The 12,123-nt window shown below is 37.9% G+C and overlaps 1 protein-coding gene across 4 annotated transcripts in view; it reads right to left on the bottom strand.

Moving 5' to 3' along the window:
• exoc6b (exocyst complex component 6B) overlaps positions 1 to 12,123 on the bottom strand; it is a 127,128-nt gene that overhangs the window by 12,974 nt on the left and 102,031 nt on the right. The window lies entirely within an intron of this gene.

Below are 12,123 nucleotides of genomic sequence, written 5' to 3'. Positions count from 1 at the left end.
GTAGAGAGAAGAGCGGAAAGACAAAAAGGGAAGGAGGAGCAACTAAAACATCAATCAACAGTCAGTCAAAGTACACTGGGAGGAAAATGATAAGCAGTATCTGAGAACTGAAAAAAGGGAAAAGTGGCTCCCTGTTTCTCAAGCCATATTTCAGTTCACATAGCAGTAGCACACTCAGGTCAGAGGTTATCCATAGAGGTTATCCTGGCTTAGACTCCATCTACGCTAAAGTGTCCATCACAGCAGCAAGCATGAGACGCTCAAACACAAATCTCAGTCTATGCAAACAAACATGCTCTTAACCTCAGGGAAAAGATATGTCAGTCAGGATATACAGGATATATATCAGGATTAACGTGTGTGTGTGTGTGTGTGGGGGGGGGGGGCATTTTTTTGAAAATGACAAAGTCCTAGAAGCACCAGTGCTGGAAATGACACAAACTGTCAACCAAAACAAGAGAAAGTGGAGAAGAGGAATAAGAGACAAGAAAGACAAAAAGAAAATAAAAGCTGTCCATAATGGAAAAGAAAGTGACGATGTGGAGAAGGAAGAGAAAAATGATGGAGAGGGAAAGGAAGAGGAGGCGGCAGAGGGAGAGCAGGAGAAGAAGAGACTCCCTCAACAATCCCAGATTGTTGTGCAGGACTCAAAAGAGACAGGTCAAATTGAGGGAATAAAAATAAAGGAAGGAAGAAACATGTTCAGCACTTTTACAATAACTCATCTTTAGTTAATACAGGTATATAGCTAACAATGAAAGAAAAGAAAAAAAAGCATTTATGTCTCGTTTCCACTGAGCAGTATGGTTCAGTTCAGTACATATAAAGTATGATTCGAGACAGTAAACGCTGATCCAGCTTGCGTTTCCACCGCCAACAGTACCCTTACTTGATAGGCATGGTGTATGCTGGAAAGTAGCGATCGATGTCATTCTTGCGTGAAGAAGAAAGTGACAGTAAAGAACAATAGAGAACAAACAGCAGCTTTGCCGAAAAAAATACACATTGTGTTGAAACGGTATTGTGTCTTCATTCACCTTGTAGCACATGCAAGTGAAGATTCTCTGTCAACCAATCAACGTTGTGCAGCAGCTTCACCCTTTTGGTACCGGTACTATCGGTACTAATGTGATTGGTACCCCAACGGAGAGGTCCCAAAAAAGTGGTACGGTACGGTTCAGTATTTTAGTACCATTCACAACTTCTGACAATGGAAATGGAAATAATTGTGTACCGTATTGTACTGAACCTTACCGCTCGGTGGAAGCCACTATTAACCCAGGTCAATATTAAAATGGCAATAGTAGCAACAAAGTAGTCCTTCTATTTCCCTGTATGCTTTGCTTTGCTTTGACACTTGAAAGAGAGAGTAAATGCTAAAATTAAGTGTTATATAATGTTTTTGTATAAGATTGATGTTAAGTGTCTATGAAGAGTTTCTGTTACATGTTTTTTTTTTTTTTTTTTTCAAACCAGGCAGCTTGGTTTGAAAACAGGTATGCATTAAATGTTTTATATTGCTGTACTTTTTCAGCAATTGCTATGCAATGCTAATGTTATCAAATCATTGTTACACCAATAGTTACAACTAGCTAAATTTCCACTACTAAAAATATTTAAGTTGGTATTACATCATAATTTTAAGTTAAATGTATTAATTAATTCACTTGAATTCAATTAAAATGTATGAGTACAGAATTGAAATCTGCCAGTTCTGCTTACTTTAACTTTGAATTTCTTAACTTAAAAATCTGATGTAACTGATTACCTCTTTTTTTTAGTTTTGCCAACTTATTTGGGTTTACACTGTATGAATTTTGCTGCTATATTATCATGTTAACAAAATAAAATACCAGTGACGCATGTCTTTAAATAGAGTGTACCAGAAAGAGGCTGTAATGACCTGTATGCTTCAGAGTACTCCAGAGTGAGGAGGAGATAGTGATGCTCTCATTCAAACAGAATTCACACTGAACTCTAAACAGAGTGAAATCAGAGTAAGTGTAAAAATGAACAATGACCACTTACCATTGATCTGCTCTGCTCTGCTCCTATCTGCTGGTGGGGCTGTGCCACAACTGAGTAGCTCATATAATTACATTAGTAGAAGCAGAGACCTGCATGATTAAGACTGGCCAGAAGTCTCAAGAGGGCTTCAGAGGATCTCAGCAGAGCAGAAGCTCCAGCCCGAAGTATTCTGACAGCCGGAACTTGATTAAAAATGGGTACAAATATTGTTGTCACAGGCCACAGGACACAAAGAGTTTTTCACCTTTTCAACTCAATGACAATACTAAATTGATACAGAGATTCTCTGGGTGTGCGTAGTACGCTACAGGACAGGACACTGCTAATCTTTAACTGCAAAGTGAACATGCACTGAGGGAACTCTAAGCATGTCCATAAAGCATGAAGGAGGTTGGGGTCAGTGGGTGGTCAAGATGGAGATGGTTGCGGTGGCTGATACACTCTGCCTCTGAGCTGAACCCCACTTGGGTCATTGTTCTGTTATCAGTCCTGTTCGCTCTGTTAGCAAGCCACATCAGGGACAAGTAAAAACAGCCCTCTTCCTGAGGCCGCAACGTCTAAGGAGCCATAGTCTGGGGAAGACTTGGCCTCAAACTTACCTTCCTGTCCTCTTCAGACAAGGAAGAGTTATCTCGGGGGTTATGGTGTGGTGAAGCGGTCATAGAGACCTGAGGAAAGTGGCCAAATCCCACAGAATGCAAAACAGTCACATTTGTGAAATATCTAACAAATAGCTGGGTAAGTAAAACTTAATAAAACCTGGTTCATTGAAATCTCAGATGACAGAAAAATCAGATGACAAACTATGACTCAAGTATTATAAAAAGTTAACCAAAAGTTTTAAAAAGAAAAAAAAAAAAATATTACATAAAATGATAAGGTGCTACAAAGTCTTTGGGTCAGAACAGATGATTTGGCACGTCCCTCTGTATACTCTCTGTGACCTTCTGTTTGACTTGTTTTGACACTTATTTTAATAGAGTTACAGACTGTAATTAATGGATGTTTGAACATTTACGTTAGCCTAGGGGAAGAGGTGGCCTCACTTTCAACTTCCTGTCCATTCAGAAAAGAGAGTTATTGCCAGGTCAATATGACAACAAAACAGTCACAAGCCCTTTTAGTCCAATGCAGAACAGATCAACTAAGAATGAGTGTTAATAAATAAATTTGCAGTATCTATGGGCGAACAGTAATATTTTGCAGTTGGTGGATGAGCTCATTTTCACTGTCCATATTTCCACACACACCGTTTTAAAGTAGTTGATGGTGGCAATTAATAACTGTTAGACTGAAGAACTTGGCACTGGCCTGGGGAAGACATGACCTCGGTTTTACCTTCCTGTCTATTCCAACAAGGTTATTTATTGTTGGGGAAAAAGTGTGACAGAATGGTCAGAGCTGAGCCAGTAGCAAGCATCTAACAGAGTCTGTAATGTGCAGAGAGAGCTGAAAGGAACACAGAACAGAAAAAAGTATAATGTTGAAATATTTACGAGAAGGTTTTAACGTTTTTAAAACCATGTATTACGCATGTTATCTAATTACTCATATAGACATAAATGACAGTTATTCAGAGGAAAATATCTATAAGAAAAAAAGGACAATGAAGGTGTACACAATAGATTTGTGCCTTCAAACATCACAGGGAAAATCAAATTATGTTCCAGGCCACAATAAAAGCACAAAAGTGACTGTTTATATATATGAATATAAACTTATAACGTATATGTATATATATAAGCTTATATATACACATTTATAAAGAATTGAACACTTAGTCAGCAAGCATGCATTAAAATGATCAAAAATTACAGGAAAGACTGGTTACATTTTTTTTTTTTTTTTTTTTTACAAAAAGGTTTACATTTTAACAACCGTTCATTTGAACTTTCTATTCATCAAATAATCGTGAAAAAAGTATCAAGGTTTCCATAAAAGTTTTAAGCAGCACAACTGTTTTCAGCATTGATAAGAAATATTTCTTGAGCACCAAATCAGCAATTAGTATCATAAAGATGGAATTAGAATGATAAGGTAACACATAAGATTAAAGTAATCAGGAATAAATTATATTTTTCAAAATATATTAAAATAGAAAACAGGTATTTTAAATTGAAATATTTCACAAATATTGCTGTTTTTACTGTACTTATCAAATAAATGTAGCCTTGGTGAGCATAAGAGACCTTAAAACACTTTCAAAAAGCCGTTTTAAAAGTCTGTCTTTAAAGTCAATTCCCCTATGGAGAAAATATGAGCTTTTTACTTCCTTTTGGGATTCATACTTATGACTCTTGCGCTCTATTCCGAAATGCAGTAGAAATAAGATGAAATGCAGTGGAATATTCAAATATGATAGAAAGAAAATAAAAACAGCTTTGTTAACAGCATGACAAACACAGTGTCTTTTGTTAAGGCAGTTTCCAGAAATCATATTTATGCCAATGGTGTCTCATCGTTCACATTTATAAGAAAAGAGCCTTTTTATGGCTTACAGGAAAGGGACAAATCAAAACTACTCTTACAGCTGCTGTAGGAAAATGAAAATGGAATGTGGATCTGTGTGTGTTTGTGCGTGTGGTATGGTGACAGACAATAAACCAGCATTACAGAACTCCTACCCCCTTTCACAGGTCATGAATAACAATATAATCTGATAAAAGGTTTTTTTTGGTGATGCCGTGGTGCTGTCTCTATGGACGTGAACTCTGATAGCCCTCATGATCAAGGTCAAAGAGAGGCTACAGACTGAATACTGCTTACTCATGATCACCACAGCATAAAGAGAAACAGATAAACAGCTGCCAAAAAAAAAGGGAAAGAGTGAGTGTGTGAGAGAGAAAAACAAAACAAAACAAAACAAAAAGAAACTAAGGGTCAGGTTGGTGCTTGTTATCCCAGAGGAATTTACCAAATCCTATTTACCTTACTAAATGCCAAACAAATTGGCATTTGTAAATGACCTACAACACATTGTGCTTTCCGGTAAAAAGGTGATGAGGGTTGAGATGGAGGTTGTTAAAGAGGCAAGACCGGTAAATCGACCTTTCTGTCAAGCCTTAAAGTAGAAATTCACAAAGGGAGGGGAGAAAATAAGGAAAGAAAAATAGAGGAGCAGGGGGTGGGAAGAAAGAAAGAAAGAAAGAAAAAAAAAAAAAAAAGGGAAAATAATACCAGTCTCTCTTTTCTGAACCCCCTTTACCCAAGCTCTCCCGTGAGGGCATAGCTCCCTGGCGCGGGGCTGATCTAAAGTGGTACAGGGTGAGGGGCTCAGACTTTGGATCCTGCCTGACTCCCTGACTGGACCAAAGCCAAGGTTACCGAAGGGTCAGCTCCCCCTCTCTCTGTCCCGATTCCAGCATGTATAACATGCATAACACACAGACTTGCTGCTTTACCATACAAACCCTCCTCGACCTGCCAATACTAACTGAGCCTGTGAGAGACGAAGAGGGAAAAAGAGCGAGACAGATAGCACGTCAGGCTTATCGTCCGCTGGCTCTGAGGGAATGCGAGCAGGGTCGGCCGGAGGCCACTCGACTGGCCCACCCCCTACTCGCTTACTCTCTCTCCCTTGGACGGAAAGACAGGCGGAAGGCTGGAGAAAGTGATTACACCTGGTCTAGTTCTGGCTGTTAACTAGAGGAAGGTCAGCCAGCGTGCGCCAGGGCCAGGATGAGTTCACTGTCCAAAACGTCACATTCATGTGTCTTCCCACTCACTCCCCCGTTTTCTTTCCTCATCACTTAGAGTTTTTAGTTGTGTGTTCTACATAATACAATGGGTGAAATTTGCTATTTTTGCACATTAAAAAGTTGACTACACACAAAAATGTTGCTGAGTAGTATTATGTGCATGAAAGTTCAGAAGTTCAAAATTCAGAAGTTAAAGGATTAGTCCACTTTCAAATAAAAATTTCCTGAAAATTTACTCACCCCCATGTCATCCAAGATGTTCATGTCCTTCTTTCTTCAGTCGAAAAGAAATTAAAGTTTTTGATGAAAACATTCCAGGATTATTCTCTATATAGTGGACTTCAATTGGCCCCAAATGGTTGAAGGTCAAAATTACAGTTTCAGTGCTACTTCAAAAGGCTTTAAACGATACCAGACGAGGAATAAGAGTCTTTTCTAGCTAAATGATCTGTCATTTTCTAAAAATATTGACATGGGGGTGAGTAAATTATCAGGAAATTTTTATTTGAAAGTGGACTAATCCTTTAAGAATTCAAAAAATTGTACTCAGGTAACTAATTCAAGTAAATATAGAGACTAAATAGAACATTTCAAAAACATCCATTCATCCATAGCAAAACACAACTTCTGAAGCAAAAAAAATATACGCTATATTGCCAAAAGTTTTGGGATGCCTGCCTTTATGTGAACATGAACTTTAATGACATCCTATTCTTAATCCATAGGGTTTAATATGGAGTTGGCCCACCCTTTGCAGCTATAACAGCCTCAACTCTTCTGGGAAAGCTTTCCACAAGGTTTAGGAGTGTGTTTATTGGAATTTTTGACCAGGTCAGGCAGTGATGTTGGCGAGAAGGCCCGGCTCGCAGTCTCCGCTCCAATTCATCCTAAAGGTGTTCTATCGGGTTGAGGTCAGGACTCTTTATGGACCTTGCTTTGTGCACTGGTCTGCAGTCATGTTGGAACAGGAAGGGGTCATCCCCAAACTGTTCCCACAAAGTTGGGAGCATGAAATTGTACAAAATGTCTTGGTATGCTGAAGCATTAAGAGTTCCTTTCACTGGAATTTGTTATTTGAATAATGTTATTTAGTAGTGAGGAAATGTTATGAATTGGCTTATTGCACAGGTGGCATATACTATATATTATATAGTGTCAAATTATTATGCAACTTATGAGTGACATCATTTGAATTTCAATTGGGATTTCAATAAACAGATTTTTGTTTTTCAAATAAAGTGTTTGTTTTATTTCTCATGTCGTTTTTAGGTAACTGGTATCAATCTCAGACAGGTTTGTTAAATAGTTTGCCAGGTCTTCTTAGGTAAAAGGAAACCCTACTTAAAGAGGTTGTTCCACATTATTAAGCAAGTCACAGTTCTCAAGCAATATGGGGAGGAAAAAAGATCTTTCTGAAGATGAAAGGCATGACATGGTGCAATGTTACGCAAAAGGTATGAGAACAACTAATATTTTGCGAAAAATGAATGGAGATCATCGAACTATCATCTGTGATAGCTTGATAGTTCAATAGATTTGTGAACAATTTAGATCACAGCAGAACCCGGTCAGATAAAGGATTACTAAGGAAAGTTTGTCAAACATGTTAATTGTATTAAAAGGGCAGCTATAAAAAAGCCACTGTTGAGCAGCAAACAGGTATTTGAAGCTGCTGGTGTCTCTGAAGTCTCAAGAACATCTCCATGCAGGCTGGCAGTTGTGTATAAAGTTGCATTTCAGCCACCTCTGATGGTGTTTTTTGCAGAATGGGATAGTGCATTGTCTTAAATGAAAATCCTTTTATTTCAGAAGGCACTATGCTTCTTTTTATACCATAGCAGAAAATGGTCAGTTATAAACCCCACATATCTTGCAGAAGTCATTTTGACACCCGGAACAATTTGTCCCAGGTACTTTTTTCCCCCCAGACCTATTGCTAGCTGCGTTTCCATAGCGGTCTAAAGTACTGTGAAGATAGTCCAGTGATGTAGGACTGCGCACGACTTTCCAGTTCTCACTGGATTTTGTCCTCCGCATATAAGCTTTAATAAAGCCTGAACCTCATCGTCAGTCCATTGGTCGTATTTTTTAAGAACTCCATTGTTGATTCGAATAGCAAACAACTCTTAGTGCACACACCGCAACAGAAAACAAAAAAATGATGGTTGAAATAAAATGCTGTGTGGAGTCAAACAATCAGCATGTTCAGCATCCAAGTCCCACCCCTGAAAGTTCTGGAACTTTGATAAAGTACTACCTAGTGAGCAGGTACTTTCAGAGGGGGGATTTTTTTACCCGGAGCTTCATTTAGACTCTGGTTCCTGCAGTCGAAACACACCGAGTACCACCCGTGGAATCGCAGCTTTTGTGAGCTTTGATTAGAGGTGGCTGAAATGCAACTTTACGCATAACTACCAGCATGCATGGAGAGGTTCTTCAGACTTCAGAGACACCAACAGCTTCAAATACCTGTTTGCTGGATATTTAATTGAATACAAGTTCTCTTTGCTGTAAATCAAACATCTTATGATTATCTTTCGATAATCTCCATTCAATTTTCATAAAATATTTGTTTTCATACCTTTTGCATAACATTGCACCATTTTGTGCTTTTCATCTTCAGAAAGATCTTTCTTCCTCCCCATATTGCATGAGAACTGTGACTTGCTTAATAATGTGAAACAACCTTTTCCATTTATCTAAGAAGACCTGGCAAATTATTTAACAAACCTGTCTGAGATTGATACCAGTTATCTAAAAAGATATGAGAAATAAAACAAATAAAAACACTTTCTTTGAAAAACTAAAATCTGAATGTTTATTGTACTAAAATCCTACTGATTTTCACTATTTTTTTTACTGATGTCACTTGCATAATATATATATAAATCATCAATAAAAACAAACATCTACCTGTCTCTACGTGCAGTTAATCCTATAACCCTGATATTGTGTTTTTATTCTTCTATTATTGCCTTCTTTACAACCAGAGATAAAAGCTACTTTTTCTTATAAATCTATGACAAACCCTTTCTTCTTGAAAGAGTGTAACCTCCAGACCAGCACTATGACATTACATAAGAGTATTCTTCTTTCTTTTTTGTTGCCTATTTTCTTCTCTCCCAAAAACACAGGTCTTGGTAATCAAAGACAACACCACAATATCAAGCTATACAGAAATCCACAGGACAAGAAAATTAAATAGAATGTATAAATAAGCTTTTAAACAAAGGAACAAGAACAATAATTCCATCCAAACTGACTAAAACAGTGCTCCTACAGTGTAAGTTACCAGAACCAAGGGTCAGAACTGAGGGAAAACCACAAATATGTGGGTCCCATAAATGACTCCTATATAACCACCCCCCCCCCCTCCACACACACACACACACACACACACACACACACACACACAGAGAGAGAGAGAGAGAGACAAAAACATTCTATTCTACACATTTGAAAAGTGGTGGAGCTCCAGTCCAGCAGCTGGACAACGGGTTTCCAAGTTTTTTTTTTTTTTAGAAAAATTTTAACTTAAAGGGATAGTTCACCCTAAAATAAAAATCCTGTCATCATAATTTACTCACCCTCATGTTGTTCCAAACCTTTCCATGGAATACAGTAGAAGATATTTCAGCTAGTTTTGACCATAAAATGAAAGTCAGTAGGGTCCAAAACATTTGTTCCTAAAAAGATAAAGTACTATGAAACTAAATAATATGACTCAAATGATATATTCTTTTGAAGCAACACGATCATGTGGCAGGATGAACACATTGATATTTAAGTCTTTATTTACTTTTAAGTCAAATAAAAGCATTGATCAATGCACACAACACAATCAAATATGGCAACAAAACCTTCAACTAATGTCAAAACTCTTTGCACATCACAAGGCAAAACATCTTAACATTTGTGTTGCCATATCTGATGTAGTCTATGCATGTGTTGATCAATTTTTTGTTTTGATTTCAAAGTAAATAAAGGCTTAAATTCTGATCCGATTTGTTCATCCTACAAAGTGATCATGTAACTTCAGATATACCAGTTGTATGGATTAACTTCATGGCACATTTATGTCCTTTTTCGACCTCGAAAAATCTGGATCCTGCACTCTAAAAAATGCATTTTTTTTCAACCAAATTTTGGATTTATTTTTTAGCCAGCAATATAGTAATATAGTAAAAGGCATGTTTTTTCTCACCCCCAAATAGGGGCAAATTTGTGGGGTATTTTAAGCTGAAAGAGACTTACATTACATCTTGTGAAAGATGTAATATATATTTGACCTAACTTAGGTTGTTTTTAACCCAGCATTTTTTAGAGTGTGTTGACTTTCATAATATGCAGAAACATATCTTCTTTTCTGTTCCACAGAAGAAGAAAAAGAAAAACAGGTTTGGAATGACGTAGGTGAGTGAATGATGATAGAACTTTCATTTTTGGGTGAACTATCCTTTTTAAGGATTCGAGAAAGAAAGAAAGAAAGAAAGAAAAGGGTAAGCTGGAGAAGCAAGAATCAGTTGACAGTTTGTGTTCATGCTGGAGTGAGAGAGAAGATGCATGTCAGTGCCATCCTCATAGGGCTGAATGGGACCCTGCCGCAAAGAGAGATGTCAACCCCCTGCTCGGAGAATATCTGCTCCCTCACTGACTCCATACAAGCAGGGCAGCTCATCCGTCTGACCCCTGGAGACCTATGACAGCGCCTCAAACAGGCCTTTCACTGACACACACCAGCACACCATTGAGAAGGAGCAGGGGGGATGGATTTAAGCGTGACACACTCACTGGGCATTGAGAGGAAGCAAATGGGGGACGATTAAACTGTGACACCTGTCACTGGCTTGTTTAGGGAGACTATGGAGAAATGGTCTGAGGAGAGCACTGCCTGTGTCGTTTCCTTTTCTTTCTCCTTCCTACATTTCCACTCCTTCTCATTCATTTTCACATATTTTCCATAAGCAAAGACAGGCAAATCTAGGAGGACTGATTTGCTTGTACAATCGAGATTCTGTGGCAGTCTTTGTTCTTGAAAACTTTCTATCTCTCCCTAAAGGAACCACACAGAGCAGATCTGTGGGAGGCTGTAGTTGAACGGGGTGAGGAGAAGAGCACAGCCCATATGGTTTCATCCTCAATCTCTCTTCTTTCCTGCACACCTTCACTGCCGCTGTCTGACCTCAGCTACTGAACCAGGCAGGTTAAGGTTCAGGGAGACTGCGGTTGACCGAGAGGCTCCATTAAAAACAAAAACACACACTCAGGGCTCCAGTTCATCCTACTGACATCACTAAAAGAGAATGTGGGACAGAGGTGGTCTTAAAACTCACACACCCTCCAAAGGTGGAAAATAACCTTACAGATCAGATCCATGGTCATTGAACTGTCAGTGGATGACAAAAAACTTAATGGAATTCTTATTAACTCTGAAACAGAATGTCTACAAGGAATAAGTCATTTAAAAAAAATATATATATATTTAGGCATTTTTGCCTCTTTTGTTAGTGGAGATGGGGTAGGAAATTGGATTTGCATCATCCACATGAGCACCATGGCTTAACATGTCTATCAGAGCTCTAAATATAAGCAAAAGGAAAAGTTCACCCCCTGAGTGTACAAGAGAAGAAGGTGGTGTAAGAGTTGCAGTCCCACAGAGAGCAGATGGACACTTTACTGCAGTGATTCACTCTCCCAAAGGCATATGCTTGACAGGGAAATACCGAACGGCTATTTTGGAAACGGCTGGAAATCCCACATGCTAGATTTCAGTTTCAGTAATATTTACATGCACCATAAGGTCACTCATGTATTAGTCAGAATTTCCACTTTTTCAATAATGATCACATTGTGTCTTGTCATTAATCAATGTTCAGTGGCAGTTTTCTTTCGTTTTTACTTTTCAAACTGCAAGGCCATAGCCTTTCACTTTTACTTAACTAGAAACTGTTAATAGAAAGTGATGTCACGTATATTTTTCCCCAAAGTCTGCATGTTGGCACATGTTGCGCAACTGCCTGAAACAAATGGTACATTAATACTGTACATGAACCCTGACACTCCTGTAAGTCATTTCTCTGAACCCTTGAACTTCCTCCTATACCACAAAATAATATGAAGATTAACTATAGTGTCACAAATCCGAAAAAAAAAAATTATGACGAATTTGAAAAAAAATGCAATAATAAACTACAATAGTATAGATCTACTAGTTTTTAGTTTTAGGTCAATATGATTTATTTTGTTTTGAACAAAATTATTATTATTATTATTATTTGCAAGTTTGCATTTAATTGTTTCAGATTGTTACAAAAAATTCTGTTCTTGTGGACTTTTTTGAACTGTTTTCAACATTTATAACAATAAGAAATGAAGAGTTCATCTGCAAAAACATAAC

Source organism: Megalobrama amblycephala, linkage group LG3 (genome assembly GCF_018812025.1).
Source record: "Megalobrama amblycephala isolate DHTTF-2021 linkage group LG3, ASM1881202v1, whole genome shotgun sequence".
Taxonomy (NCBI): Eukaryota; Metazoa; Chordata; class Actinopteri; order Cypriniformes; family Xenocyprididae; genus Megalobrama; species Megalobrama amblycephala.
The sequence above is the reverse complement of the archived record's forward strand: the minus strand, read 5'-3'. Positions and strand labels throughout refer to the sequence as shown.